Source organism: Pseudorca crassidens, chromosome 16, assembly GCF_039906515.1.
Source record: "Pseudorca crassidens isolate mPseCra1 chromosome 16, mPseCra1.hap1, whole genome shotgun sequence".
Lineage (NCBI taxonomy): Eukaryota > Metazoa > Chordata > Mammalia > Artiodactyla > Delphinidae > Pseudorca > Pseudorca crassidens.
The window spans coordinates 46,858,477-46,874,434 of NC_090311.1; the positions used below are offsets into that span (position 1 = coordinate 46,858,477).

Consider the following 15,958-nt stretch of genomic DNA (forward strand, 5'->3'; position numbering starts at 1 on the left):
CCAGGCAGGTGGGGCAACACCTCCCACGGCCCTCCTCACTTCCTTTTTCTGATTTCAGTCCGTGCACTCCTGGCTGGCACATACCTCTGTGGTTTTTGCAACAGCAACAAAATATAGGAACTCATGGTGTCCTGGGGAAGGGACCCAGTTTTATATCTCGGTATGTGTACCGACTTCCACATTGCCAAAAATGGCCAGGGAGCAGTTCCCATGGCCAGACCCTCAAAGCTTAGCTGCAACTGAGCTACCACTGTCACAAAAGACATGGGCTGGTGACAGCACAGGTAACATGCAGCCCAGCTCCCATAATCAGGAGCTCCCAGCGAGGGAGTTAATCCGTGGCTTGGCCTCCACTGGAACGTAAAGAAATGATTCCTAAGTAAGAATGGCCATCATGGAATGAGCATCACTAACAGGCCATCGGTGTTCTCTAATCTTAGAAAACTTGTAACGTAGGTATTATTATGCCCATTATACAGACGGGGAAAGCAAGACTCAGAGAAATTGAGATTCAGAGAAAATAGGTAACTTATCTGAAATCAAACTGCTGATGTGTCAGAATCAAGGTCAGATGCAGACTTTTCTGACTCCAAAGCCCCCCACCCCCTTTTACCACTGCAGGCTGGCTTGACACAGTGGTCAACAGTGGTAAAAACAGACCTCAGGGGCACCTCAGGTACTAGCTGGAAACTCTTACTGCCAGCAGCTCTACAGGGGTTCCCTGGCTGGCCTTGCAGAGTTGTTGCTGACCCCTGGCTGTGAGATGTTTAGCACAAGGCCTGCCATGGCCCCCTCACATTGCAGGCAAGCAGGCCCAGAGCAGGACCCTGTGGTTTCGCCATCCCCCCAGGAAAGAGCTGCTCTCTGGGAGCCATGGGGTCCAGCGTTCATTAGCCCCGGCACAAGGTGGGCAGTAGCTGGCCAGTCACTCCTGGGCTGACACCAGCAGCACACCCAGCGTTAATCACTCACCCTCCAGGCTAGCCACCAGAGCTGCGGCTTTACTCAGCTTTCTCTGTGTTGTGGCCATTTGATTATTAAACATGTAAGGAGCAGAATTGCCCCTGATCCACACCCTGGACTTGAGGAAACAGACACAGTGGGGTAGGTGCTGGGCATGGAGGTGCCTGGCTGTGGGGCACAGAGAAGGCTCATGGCCCAGCCCAGAAAGGGGAGTGGTGGTCTGGAAGGGCTTCTCAGAAAAGACTGCACCCAGGATGGGCACTGGGAGATGAGGAGGAGGTGTCCCCAAAGCGAAGCAGACGAACAGTCCAGGTAGCATGTGTGTTCAGAGACAAAGGTGGGATTCAAGGCTGGAGCACAGGGAGCAGGGATGGGGTGAGGATGTGTGTTGGGAAAGGACCATGAATGCCAGTAATGGACATGGCCCTCATCCCGTGCAGTATCCTGGGAGTCCCTGTGGGGCTCTCAGCAGGGAGTGTCACAGATGGCGTACAGAGACCCTCTGGTAGGTGCTGAGCCTGCCCAGAGGGCCCAGCCCTGCCCTCAGGCACTCACAGCCTGCAGGGGACAGGAGGCAGGAAAAAGGATGCTGTAATACAATGCCTGAAATACAACCTTTGGAGCAGGAATCCAGCACTAAGGGGAAGGAGCAGAGGGAAGAGGGAGGAAGGAGCTGGTAATTGCGGATGAGGTGGGGTGGGGTGAGGGTGGGAGATAGTAAGAGAGGGTTCACAGAAGCAGGGACTTTGGAGAGGGAGCCTGAGGGGAGGTGAAGAAAGATTGTGGATGGGCTAGAGAGAATTGCTCCAGGGGGGAGGGCATGCAAAGAGACAGAGAGGTGAGGCTGAACCGCAGATGGTTTTGTGCCACTGTGAGGGATGCGGGGTGGAAGTAGGGTGGAGAGTGTGGGCAGAGGCTATGTCTCTGTATGAAGGTCTCCAGATGCTGAGACTCTCCCACCCTATTCCTCACCCTCCAAATACCTGGGAGGAGTGAAATCTCTGGGGGCTCACTGGAGGTTTCAACATCATTAACTCCCGATATGCTCTGACCACTCTATAACACAATTTCTTCATGTGTGCGTATCTTTTTTCATCTTTGACTGTATAACTCTTTATATTTTGTGTATATCTTTTAAAAATCTGATATTGGAGTGCTGCTTGGTAATTTTCTTATTATTGAAAATACAAAAATCAACAAGTGTTTCCTGCCCTTTTTTTTTTTGCATACTACTTTTCCATCCAAGTATATTTTACTTGTAATTGATGTACAAAGTTTTAATGCATTAATCATCCATCATCATACCATAAATGCATTCTATGTTGCTCTTTTCCTTAAATTATCAGATTTAATGACCAAGAAGCATCCTCTTGGTCGAATCCCCATAATTGACTCTCTTACTCCCTATTAATGGGATGCTCTGGGCATCTCCACTGCTGTTATGGGCAATGCTGGGAGAAAGGATCCCCATGCAATCTTTTTGTTTGCTGTGAATTATCTATGAAGATGAATTCTCAAAAAAAGGATTAACCATTGGCCAAAAGGGAAGAGCAGTTTTCACACTCCTGCCAAATGTTGACTACATCTCTCCAGAAGTGTTCCGTCAGCTTTTCAGTGGTAGTGTTCCTAATGCAAAGCATGCAGACTTATCAGGTGGAACCAGGCTCGAATCCCAGACAAAGCACTTACTGTCGGAGGGCAAAGGACCTTACCTCTCTGAGCCTCCATTTTCTCATCTGTAAAGTGAGAGTGATGAAACTGATCTCACTGTGGGGATCAAATGAGATTGCAAATACCAGTGCCCTATCTAGTGTACAGCTTGTTGTAAGCACTATATCCATTCTTCTTATCCTCCATCCTTTCTTTCTTCTTGGAATTATGTAGGACAAGTGACTTTTCACTTCTCTAACTTCCCATCCTTCTTGAACCATGTTCCTCACAAAAGCCTTAGCCATGGAACAAGAAGCATCATTTCTCTGAAGGGTGCTTCCCAGCAGAAATATAAAACTAGCCACAAATTCAAGCCACGTGTGTAATTTTAAATTTGGGGGCAGCCACATTTAGAAAGTAAGAATAAATAGGTTAAATTAGGTAAATCTATCTGTTTAAATATATTTAAAAATATATTTTATTTAAGCCAATATATCAAAATATTATTTTAATATGTAATCAATATTTTCAAGTATTAATGAGATAAGATAGTTTATATTTCTTTTGTTGTTTGTTTGTAATATCTTTGAGATCCGAGGCGCATTTTACAACTTACAGCACATCTCAGTTCAGACTGGCCACTTTTCAGGGATGGCTATAAGCTATTGTATTGGATAATGCAGATCTGGACTTTGAGACTTAAGTGTTTAACAGGTGTGCAGAGGGCTTAGAAATGTTGCCTGGAGACATCATTTCCCATGCAAAATGCAGGTGCATTTTGATGGTTTGAAGCCCTTGGAGGGAGACAACCAAAGCAAGGCCCTAGTTATAAATAAAATGGGTGTGAACTCTACAGTGTGGTTCAAGGACCTCTGAGGAGCTCATCTTCCTGCTTCCCCTTCTGCACAAAATATCTCCACTCCTGAAACCAGGTCCCAGTAAAATCGAGTTCCTCTGCTGAATTTTAACCCCTCTATCCAAAACTTCATTCGAAAGAGAATAAGAAAGATCTTGTCCAGCACCTGTTCCCCTCAGGATTGAAGAGTAACAAATGAAAGGGGAAATTGAAACTGAGCGCGACCCTATGGGGCCCTCCCGGGTGAAAAAGACCCTCCATGCCCCCCATTTCTTACTTATAGGGGGAAAGAAAAGCTTTAGTCTGTGTTCCAAAGAGCAGACTCAAGCAGTTAATGATTAGGACAGGAGAGTCACAGGACTCCTAGTTCCTCCTGAAGGGAAATAGATAACATCTGATGCTTATCTTTGAGTTGTTCTGTAGAAACTAAGACCCCCACCCAGGTAGAGGATGGTGACTACACGCTGAGCACAAGCACGTAGACCCCAGACTGGTTGGAACTAGAAGGTTGATGATTGAGATTCCCAAAACATCACCGTTACCGTACCACCAACTGATCAGAAGAAGGTCCATGAACTGATCACATATGCTACGACCCTATCCCTTTTGCCTTTAAAAACCTTGTGCCCCAGCCAGTAGCAAGATAGATTTGAGATGAGCTTAGGCCTCCTATCTTCTGAGTCGGCACCTCCTCGATTGATAAACCTTTCTCTGCGCCAAACTCCGGTGTTTCAGTTTGTTTTGTGTAACAACACCCCCTCCCCCAAGTGGCCACGCTGCCTTGCTTTTCTACCATGAAGGCCACCTGGGGGGGGGGGGGCGTGCCAAGAATTCATTCCTCCGCTTGATGTCTAATAGGCATCTCCACCTTTACATATGTCCACATCGATATTCTGGAATAATCACCACCTTGCAAATAAGTTCCTTCCACCCTTGACCCAGCTGAGTAAATGACAGTTCCAGTCTCTGTGTTGCTCTGGAATCATCTTAAATTTCTCTCTCCCACACCCAACGCTTGCAACACTGTCAAATCCCTCTCAGAAATATCTAGGATCTCACCACTCTGACCACCTCTCATTATTTCTGTTACTATCAATTTGGGGCCAGCCACCATCACCTCCAGCCTGGATTATTACAACAGCCTCTTAACTGCTAGTCTTTCTTCTCCCTTTGATACCCATAGAAAGTGATTTTTCTTTAAAATGGGAGCATATGGCAGCAAGAGTCAAAAAAACATATTTTTAAAAACAGTGGCAATGATATAAAAATAAACCGTTTAAGAATAAATCTAGGCAAAGTGTACACTAATTTTATAAAGAAAATTATAAAATTTTATTTAGATATTTTAATGAAGACCTAAATAAATAAGGAAACAAACAATGCTCGTGAATTGGCAGAGTCATGTTCCTAAAGATATCACTTCTCTTCAAATCATATTTCTAATAAAATCTGAACATACCTGTTTTGTTGAACCTGATAAGCTGATTCTAAAATCCATATTAAGTAAGAAGGAACCAAGGATGTCAAGCCAGAATGAAAGAAGAAGAAAAAAATGAGGAGACTCTTTCCAGATACCAAAATTTATTATAAGCCTCTAGTTAATAATATTATTTAGTGTTGGCAAAGGGAGAAACACATTGACAGAAGAGAGCCAAGGAACAGACCCACTAAACAGATTTACAACAGAGTTGTAGATTAGTGGCTAAAGAATGGCCTTTTTGATTTGTGGAGCTAAGACTCTTGGTTATCCATATGGAAAGAACAAAATAAAATAAAACATTACCTGCTACCTCACACCATATAGGAAAATCATTACTAAGGATTAAAGACTAAATATGAAGGGCAAAATTATTTTTTAAAATTTAATAATGTAAGAGAATAATTTTATGACTTTATAGTGGAGGAGAATCTCTTAGACAATACACAAGTGTATATCATAAGAGAACATATGGGTAAATTAAGCTTGTTTGAAACTGAGAAATTCAATCATTAATAGAAATCACAAATAACATAAGGAGACAAGGCACAAATAAGAGAAAAGTATTTATAACATACATAAAAAACAAAGAATTAACATCTGAATATGTACCGAATTACAGAAAACCAATAGGATAAAAGACAGATGCCCCATAGAGAAAAAGATTTGAAGAGGAAAAAGAATTTAGAGTGACCGATAAGCATATAAACAGATGCCCAACCTTAGTAATTCAAAAACTACAAATTCAAAACATAGATGGCTTTTCATTTGCACTGAGTTGGTATAAAACTCTAACAAGATCAAATGTTGGTGAAGAGGTAGAGCAAGGGAAACTTTTACATATTGCTGATGAGTGGGTAACGTGGTATGATTGGCTTGGAAAAAGTTTTGATATCATCCAATAAGCCTGAAGATTTATATACCCTACTACCTACCAATTCTACTTCTAGGATATATACACCCTAGGGAATTCTTGCACACACGCCCCAGGATATATGTGCAAGGAGAGCTCCACTAGCACTTACAAGTGCTAACAGCACCTAGCAGCTCATAATAGGAAAACGAAACAAAACAAAACCTAGAAATATCCCAAGTGCCCACTGGCAGTATATTGGGAGAGAATACTGAGGTATATTCATGGATAACAGAATACTATCCAGCAATAAACGTGAATGAATTAGAGACACATGCAACAATATGAAGGAATATCAGAAACAATTTTGAGGCCATTGAGCAAGTCTTAAAAGAATATTTAATTGCTATTTACAAAGGTCAAAACCATGCAAAACCAAATAACATATTTAGCAATTTAAATATACAAGGTTGAACTATAAGGAAAGGCAAAAGAACAGTAAACCCAAAATTCATATCAACAGCTCTGAAGAGACAGAGAAGGATGAGCACACAGATGACTTCAAAGATGCTGACGATCTTTAAAACAACACTGAGGTGACAGCACACAGGGCTTATGCAATTTTTATTCCTTATACCCTATACGTTTTTTCTAAATTTTCTTCTCTATCTACTCAATATTTCAAAACTTCCCAAGTCTGGGGGACTACAGCCCAGGTCCTCACACTGGACAGGAAGGCCCTCCCTGACCTGACTCAACCCCAGCCCTCTCTGGCCAGGTCACCTGGCACACTCCTCAGCCTTCTCTGCCACCCTGGTCTCCACCAGGCCTCCTCCTCTGCACCTTGACCCTCTCAGTTCCCCCTGCCAAGAAAGCTTCTCAGAAACGCACATGGCTCAGGCCCTCCCTTCCTTCAGGCCTCCACTCAGAAGACATGTGCTCTCCCGGGCTTCCTGACCCCTACTCCTTACCCTCTGCTCTCCAGCCCACTGGAGCCTGTGGCACTGGGCGCCACCCTCCCCTGACCACTGACCCGGCTGTCTTTAGCAGTGCCTGGCAGGAAGTGGCTCTTAATAAATGTTTGTTGAACAATTAAATGGATGACTATGCAGAAAATCATATTAAAATTGAAACTTTCCATGGAAAAGGTAACACACGAACTCCTTAGTTACCAGATTAGCTCCTCATGCTTCAGAGAGGTTGGGACGAAGGATTGGTTCTGTGTTCCATAAGGTGCAATATTAGGCAGGGAGAAAAGAGCTAATTCTTGAAACCAGTGGGCCTGCTAATTCAAAAATATTGATGTTGCTAAGGTTTGATGTAGTAATTCGGACGAGGAAAGGATGGCCCCAAGGGGTACCTACTTACCAGATGCCCAGCAGTGACCACAGGGCCAGGAAGGAGCCAGATCTCTTGGTGACCAGTCTGAAGTGCTCCCTTCTGTTTGGGACCCTTCAGAGGCCCACGTGGGGGGTGGGCAGGGGAGTCTCACGGCCAGCCCCTCTCTCCACCCCTGGACAGTTGGCAGACACGGGCCCGTGTCCAGCCTCTCCTAGGTGTGGCAGGTCACCTTCCTTAACAGAACCATGAGAAAGGGCTTGACCTGAAGTAGGAGGATGAGGAACAGTGCCAGAGCCTGGCCTGGCTCAGCAAAGCCCAACAGTGACAAACACCCCGACACTGAGACACCCCAAGAGTGGGATACCCCAGCAGACCCAGACATCGGAGTGGCCCTGAGCACATGTGCCACCTGCCCTGCACATACTTCCTGCTCCTCAGCTTACCTCCTCTCCCACACGCACAAACCCAGATCAGGCACTGGTGGTCACATGTGCTCCCATGCTCAGCTTTCCAGGAGGCGGCCAATCAGCCTGCCCTGGAAGACAGGACCCCCATGCCCACCTCTGGGCTGACCTAGCGTGGCCAAGAGCAAGGTGACCTACCTGGAGTATGTCCGTCAGGGCCTAGAGACGTCAGATGGCATGGGCGCCCCCATGACCAGCCACAGCCCCTCAGGCTTAGGGGAAGAGGATCGAGCCCAGAATCTTCAGTCTTTAACAATGTTTCACTATGAATCACTTGAGCTGGGTTTCTGCTCATTTCCTGGAGAAAGCAGAAGTGGAGAGTCGACAGATGCCTGATTCTGCCCACTTCCCAGCCATCAGCAGAGCTGCCTGAGTTCTGGTGGGTGACCCGGGCCCTGTAGAAAAGCCGCTTAGGGCAGTATGGTCAAGCAGTGCTGGGTGGGGCTAAGGGCAAAGAGGGAAAACTAGTAAGAGTGGACGCAGAGTTCACTCAGCCCTGGACTATCTGGCTGGACTTTCCTCCTTTCCTTGGCTTCACCTCTCCTCTCTGAGCCTCTGGTAAAGCACAGGGAACTATACTCGATACTTTGTGATAAGCTATAAGGGAAAAGAATCTGAAAAAGAAGATATATGTCTCTATATATGTGTATACATATATGTGTATATATATAAATGAATTGCTGTGCCGTACACCTGAAACTAACACGATATTGTAAATCAACTATACTTCAATTTAAAAAAGGAAAAAAAAGCAATAACAACAAAAAAAAGAGAAAGGAGTTCCTTAAGATCAGTGGGTAACATTAAAGTGATGATGAAAGAAAAGTTTAAGTAACAGAATGAAGTTCTCTGGAATTCAGCATCAAGATTCTTGCTCCTTTGGGCTTATTAGGTTGAATCATTTCATATCCTCTCTGCACAGCATCATCCATGTAGGACCAGCCAGCATGTCCACTCAAACACAGTATCTCCCTGTGCCACACGAGCAAGAGCAGTGGTTAGCACAAACGCCTGATCCTTAAAGCTAGCTCAGCACCTGTTTCTAGCGCGCGACCAACTGACTGTTTATGAGTAACTATAAGTGAGAAGCACCATCATCTTTTATGGGAGGCAAAAGGCTCTGAGACTGATTCAAAGGATGAAAACATTCGTAGTAATATCTCAACTCTTGCCAGTGCAAACTTGCCAGTAGATAGCAGTCAACCTAGGAGACCTGTCCAGCTTAAGACCTCGTCACATGCCCATGTTGACCCCACACCCACTCCCCAACAGTAGTCAGAGGTACCAACATCCCTGATCAAATTCTCCTTTCTCACTCGACCGTTCAGGGGTAGAAAAGAAGCTAGAATGGAAACTGGAAGGGTTCTGCACACAGACCACCTTGAGACATGCAAGAGGTGTGTGCAAGTATCACCTTGTCAAGCCAGAAGGGGCTCCAATTTTTTTACAGCAACAAATTAAGCTCCTGGTTATACTGTATTCCAGCACCATTGTACTATAGTGTGTACCATTATGGAGAAATATGTTAATTTTCTCAGCATATGGTGCAAGACTCGTCCTAGGGAGGTACCTGATTTGTTGACTAAAATGATAGGTTAGCGGAGTCTGCACTCCTGGGTGGAAAATCTGGGTTGCAATTCTCATTACTGCCCAAAAGGAATTAACATCTTTAAGTCTGGTTCTTATCTGTAGAATGAGACAAATGCAATGTTGTAAGGAACAAATCAATATTTGCAAGAGGATTTTTAAATGCTAAAAATGTCTGTACAAATGTGATTTATTATTATTGAGAGAGTTGACCATGCTAAGACACTGAAGCTGCCAGGAAAACTATGAACTGCTCATGTAAATATATATTTTTGTTGAGGGGAAATGTGAGATTCTGTAATTTTTTTTAAATATCTAAAAATAGCAATTATACTTCTGCTTCCAGTTATGACAGGAGATAACCTCCCACTGAAGGAAACTCTAAAAAAGACAAATATATGAGACAATTGTTTTCAGGCATTGAGTAGCAGGCATCATAAGACTGATCCTTGAGATAAGAAAAACACACAAGGTGAGCCCCACAGCTGCCCTGGCTTTCTTCTTATAGGTGTTTTCCTGCCATGGTACAGGGAGGTGGAGCCCCAGGGGCAGTAATATCCTTGAACTAAAAAGGTGTAAGTCAGAGAGTTCCAAGTTTCTTAAGAGGCCAGAATTTTCAGGGCAGGGACCTGAGAAGGGTGTGTTTTGTGGGAATTCATTGTGTGTGTCCTTGGCCGAGGGTTGCCTATACATGCATGGGGTAAGACCCCAAGAAACCTAGCAGAGATCACCTGCTCCAAGGCTGAGAACTGAGGTAATAGAGATTGGGCACTGTTCACAGTGTTAGAGTTCCACACCATCCAGAGTGGAGAGACCTCCCTGAGCATCTTGGGATTTCATCTTACACCCCAGAAAAGCCAAACCTGAGAAATAAGAACTACAGCCTAGAGTAGGAGCCATGAACTAGAACAAGTTCAAACTTGAAACAAAACAGCCCTAACAAAGAATAAAAGCCTGGCAGAACCAAAAGGATATTCCAGTAATGTAACTGTCAACCAGGAAAAAACACATCATCCTTTAAAGGAAGAAAACATAATGCAGCATCCCTTCAGTGTGGCATCCACGCTGTCCAGCATACAACTAAAATTAGTAGAAATCTGAAAGAACAGAAAAATGTGACTCATAAGAAGAAAAATACCTATCCATAGGAATATATCCCAAGATGAACCAGATGTTGGAATTATCACAGAAGGACTGTAAAGCAGCTATTGGAAATATATTCAAGGACCTAAAAGAAGAGAGAGCCATTATAATTGAAGGGTGGGAAATTTCAGGAAGTAAATGGAAAGTATAAGAAGATTTGGATGTAAATTCTGGAAGTGAAAAGCATATCTGCAATGAAAATTTTACTAATAGCCAAACAGCAGATCAGTGAGTGCAAATTAAAAAAGAAAAAAGTTAATGAACTTGAAGATTGATGAACAGAAATTATTCAATCTGAAGGACAGAGAGATAAAAGATTGAAGAAAAACAAACACACACTCAGTCACCTTTGGGACAATATCAAATGGTATAATATATGTGTATCTGGAGTCCCAGAGAGAAAGAAGAGAGAGAAGAGAACAGAAAAAAAATATTTGAAGAAAAATTTTAAAATTTGTTGAGAAACAGCAAATTGCAGATAAAATAAGCTTAGTAAACCCCAGGAAGAACAAAATGGATAGAAAACCACACTTAGGCAGATCATGGTCAAGCTCCTGAAAATCAGAAATAAAAAATTATCTTAACAGTAAGAGAAAAGAAATTACATATTGGGGAACAAAAACAAAATTAGGCAGATGTTTTATCAGAAACAATGGAAATCATAAGACAATGGAAAGATATCTCTAGCATACTAGAAGAAAAAGAATTGTTAACCCAATTATCCTTGAAAAACTGAGGATGAAACAAAGTTATTTGCAGATTAATGACAGCTGACATCATTCATCTCCAGAAGGCTTGCACTACAAGAAATTCTAAAGGAAGTTTTTGAGGCTAGACTCCAGATGGTAACATGAATCTACAGAAAGGAAAGAAGAACACTATTAATGGCTAATATGTGATCAAATATAAACAAACTATGTACTTTTTCTTATCTTAATTTCTTCAAAAGACTATAACTACTTAAAGCAAAAAGTGTAACACTGTACTTTGGAGTTTATACCATCCCCAGTTCATATACGTTGTAGATGAAACATATATGACAACGATTGCACAAAAGATGAAGGAGTGAATGGAAACATGCTGTTGCAAGCTTTTCACATTTTATATGAAATCATACTTTATTAACTAAGTAATAACAAAATTGTGGTATTTTATTTATAGCTTTGTGACGAAGATGTCAGGAAAGTCAGAGTTCAGTTCTAATTAACAAACTCACACTGAGCATCTATTCTGGGCCAGATCCCAGCTAGATCCTAGAGAAACAGAGATGAATAAGGCAAACTTGTGTTAGGATGATTTCCTACAACTGTTCAAGTAGGCAGGTGATTCGCCCAATATAATAATTCAGGAACACAAACTCCTTTGTCCCTTAGAGTGTTGTTGTCATCTGCATCCAGTCAGCAAAAGGAGAAAGGGAGAGCACAAAGCACATCTCCACACATAAAAGCCCACCCTCTAGGTGGCACGTATCTCTGGCTCACATTCCATTTTAAGTGCATGGCCATATCTAATGTCAAGAAAGGCTGGGACAGGGCTTCCCTGGTGGCGCAGTGGTTGAGAGTCCGCCTGCTGATGCAGGGAACACGGGTTCGTGCCCTGGTCGGGGAAGATCCCACATACCGCGGAGCGGCTGGGCCCGTGAGCCATGGCCGCTGAGCCTGCGCGTCCGGAGCTTGTGCTCCGCGGCGGGAGAGGCCACGGCGGTGAGAGGCCCGCGTACCGGAAAAAAAAAAAAAAAAAAAAAAAGAAAGGCTGGGACATGCAGTCCAGTCATGTGTCAGCCTTAACCTATTATTAGGGCAAATGCATTTTGGTAGGCTACCAGTCTCTGCCATACTCTCTTCAGAGACATAATCTACACTCCAAACAATGCACACAAAAAGTTAATGCTATTTTTCTGACTTTTAAAATAATTCATGTTAATTTTATGCATGATAAAAAAGTATAAGAAATAGAGAATAAAATAAAAATTATTAATACTCTAAATACCCTAAACAGCTAAGCAATAGCTATGCTGAGAACAGCATTACATTCTTTTTTTCCATGTTTACCAAAGTATATTTCTTTGATCTTAATTTTTTCTTAATAAATTCAAAATCATGCCACAAATTCTACTTCATAACCCGTTCTTTTTTTTTTTTTTTTTTTTTTTTTACTTAATTCATCCTAAACACTCTCCTATTCCATTATTACAGTGTATTTTTTACACCAAGTTTGGGATCAAGAAGAAGGAAGACTATTTACATAGCAGGGGGATTTTTTTTTTTTTAACCCTGGAGAGAAAGCAACTTCCTTGGAACTAGCTGTATTTACACATTCCCCGTGAGGATTATGATGAACTCCAGAAAAACAGAGGGAATCCAACCAGCAAATTGTATTTCCTCAGAGATGAAGGGTATGAGTCCTGGAGCAACTGCAAAATACTTCCACAGGACACCTGGAGCCCACAGGAACAATGCTAGCTATGGCTGGTGACAAGGGGAGACTTGGAGAAGGGAGAGAAGATTGGAAAACTACAAGTGGCCAAATACTTTACTAATTTTCAAAAATACCTGGAGGTTGGAATCTACAACTCCAGTTGGCAGGACTGACATAAAACTCAAAAGGAGCCCATCAAAAAAGATAAAGAAGAGTCATAAGCTACCATTCAGTTAAATGCAGGCTTTTCAACTCACTTCAATCAGCTTAATGATTTGCCAGGACCAAGTCCTAAGCTGGGTTCTGCAAGCACAAATAATAGGTAAGAATGCCTTCCCCAAGGAGCTTTCAAACCTTTCAACAACTTTTAGGCTAAGCTTACTTATCTTTCTTTTTCAAAAAATTTTTTTCATTGAAGAATAGTTGATTAATACAACAATACAATGTTGTATTAATTTCTGCTGTACAGCAAAGCGATTCAGTTGTACATATATATATATACTTTTTTAATATTCTTTTCCATTATGGTTTATCACAGGATATTGAATATAGTTCCCTGTGTTATACAGTAGGACCTTGTTTATCCATTCCTTATATAATAGTTTGCATTTGCCAATTCCAAACTCCCAATCCATCCCACCCCCACTCCCCTCCCCCTTGGCAATCACAAGTCTGTTCTCTGTGTCTGTAAGTCTGTTTCTGTTTCCTAGGTAGGTTCATTTGTGCCATATTTTAGATTCCACATATAAGTGATATCATATGGTATTTATCTTTCTCTTTCTGACTTACTTCACTTAGTGTGATAATCTCTAGTTCCATCCATGTCGCTGCAAATGTAAGCTTACTTATCTTTGGTGGATGAGAAGATACTGCATCACTGTGGATGTGAGCTTCTGTAAGACATTGGTTAAGGCCTCTCACGATTGACACTTCCATTTATTCCACCTCCATCTCCTCAGCACTATCATATGACTGACACTGTGCAAGATGCCTGGGGTGATAAGATCCAGTCTGTCTTTGGGGAGGTCACAGACATCACACACACCCCATACAGATCTCAGCTACCATGCACAGCCACACACCTGTCACGCCAAAACGGTTTTATTTTGGGGAAGTAGGAATAGACAGCTGAAACTTCAGTTTAATTCCGAGCGCCTTTATGCCTTCACAGCATTGGCGTGGCACTGATAGAAATTAGATCCTCCCTAAAGATTTTTGACGTTGGGGGAGATCTCATGGGACCAGAGTGAGAATATCAGGGAGAAGCAGGCTTGGAAGTGGAGTGGATTGCAGCTTCTGGCGATAAGGAAGGTGAAGAAATGATTTTTTGAAAAGATTCATGAGACACAAAGCCTTTTCAAGGAATGGTGCTGAAACAACATGGATCTCCATGATGAAAATAAATCAGTCTCAATTCCTACCTCACACCACACACACAAAATCAAGGTGTTTCTTAGATTGAAATGAAAAAGCTAAAACTATAATGCTCCTAGGAGAAAACATGGGAGAGTATCTAGGCCACCTGAGAATAAAGCACTAAGCACCTTGAAGTAGTCAGGAACACCTCCCCCATCACCGAGAGGACAGAGAGTGCCGGGACGTGGCGCTGGAGGGGGGCCAAGAAGCAGATGGGCAGGAAGGGGGAGACACCCTGAGGGAAGGGTGGTGGAGGCCCACCGGGAATGTGCAGGAGGCCAGCGTTCCCAGCGCAGGTTTCATGGGAAGCGCTGGATGCAGATGTGTTCAGCATTCCCGGGTGGTGACCAGGAGAATGAAGTAGACACAGCAGCACCCAAGGCTCTGATATGCACCCTCAGGCTGAGAACTAGGACTGACTCCCTGAGCAAATGCTAAATGAGGACAGCGCACACTGGCTCTGATGTCTGGGCACCGTGGCTTCGACATCTTGGAGGGAGGCTGGGGCAGAGGATGAAGACAGTTTCTGGACACAAGCCTGTTCTTTGCTGTCCTTAGCAAAGACTCAGGAAGGGTCTGGACAGGAGGTGTGTCCTCAACACCCCATCTCCCCTCTCCCAGCTAGCTGGACTCTTGGTGCTTCTCCTACATGCCTTACTGGGTAGGTTTTTGGTGGGAGGCACAGAAAACAAGTGACTGGCTTGGCCTACGTGAGCAGGAGGTGCTGGCCCCTTGCTCCCTGCTCTCTGCATCTTTCCACATGTCAGACTCTGGCCAGCTCCCTCCCAGGCTCACAGCACTCACAGCAGAACACGGTCCTGCACAGCTCCAGAGTGTCCTCCCTCGTGTGAGGTCCAGCCTCACAGACAGAGATGCTCTCTACTCTCCGTCTCCATTTGGATCAGTGAACACTTGGACCAACAAAATGTGGACTGGATGGGACGTGGGAAGTGACTGTGATTAGGTCACTGTGGGTCACTGGGTCAGGCCCCCAGTCAGAACGATCACTGGTGGCAGGAATGCCCGCCCGGCTCACATTGAGCAAACTGCCTGCCCGGCTGCAGCCACATGGGGGCTGGGTAGGGAAGGCTGTCTCATCAGTGAGCCTTACCGCCCCCAGCCTGGCCAGATGCTTGTGCCTCAAAGAGGTCGCCCTGCAGCCAGTCACTGCCAGACAGCTATGCACGTCCTCTTCTTGAGCTGGAGGAGATGCTGAGTGAGATGTTGCCATGCTTGACTCTGGAAGAGGGGAGAGGGACCCCGAGGCCTGGGAGGCTGAGGTTGGTGGGTTCAGAAGGGCTGGGTGAGGTTAGCAGTGCTCCCCCTGAGAACAGCACCGAGAGGCAAGGTGGTGGAGCAGAAAGAGCAGGGTGGCCAAGCTTCCGTTCTTGGAGGTGTGAACTTGGTCAAGGTCAGATGACTCCGTGCGGAGGAGCCTCCCTCCCGCCAAGCTCCTGCCAAGACGGATGAGATGATGAATAGGAAGGGAAGCACCCTCTTCCACGTCCCAGGGCCATTCCTCGGGTCCCGGGTCCTCTGCCACAGGGTGCAGAGCCCAACGCTTCCACGGCCGTCCTGGGACCCCTTTGCTCTGGCACACCCCCCTCCAGACAGCAGCTTTCAGTTACAGTGGAAGCAGGTGGGCGGGGGGGGGGGGACTGCAGGTGGGGCTGGCTCCACACTTCAGCAGCCACCTTGCCAGCTGGCCTGTGGCCCCTGTGGGCCTCCGCTCAGGCGCAGCTCCCGGATGTGCCCTGCAGAAAAAGATGGTGCGGAAGAGAGCAACGTGA

At 44.4% G+C, this 15,958-nt stretch overlaps 1 protein-coding gene across 1 annotated transcript in view; it reads right to left on the reverse strand.

Moving 5' to 3' along the window:
* Positions 1–7,850, reverse strand: part of WDFY4 (WDFY family member 4) — a 280,347-nt gene extending 272,497 nt beyond the window's left edge. Inside the window, exon 1 of the mRNA XM_067710249.1 lies at positions 7,743–7,850. The gene's annotated coding sequence lies outside the window, so the exon portion shown is untranslated. The remainder of the gene's footprint in view (positions 1–7,742) is intronic.
* Between the last annotated feature and the right edge of the window lie 8,108 nt (positions 7,851–15,958).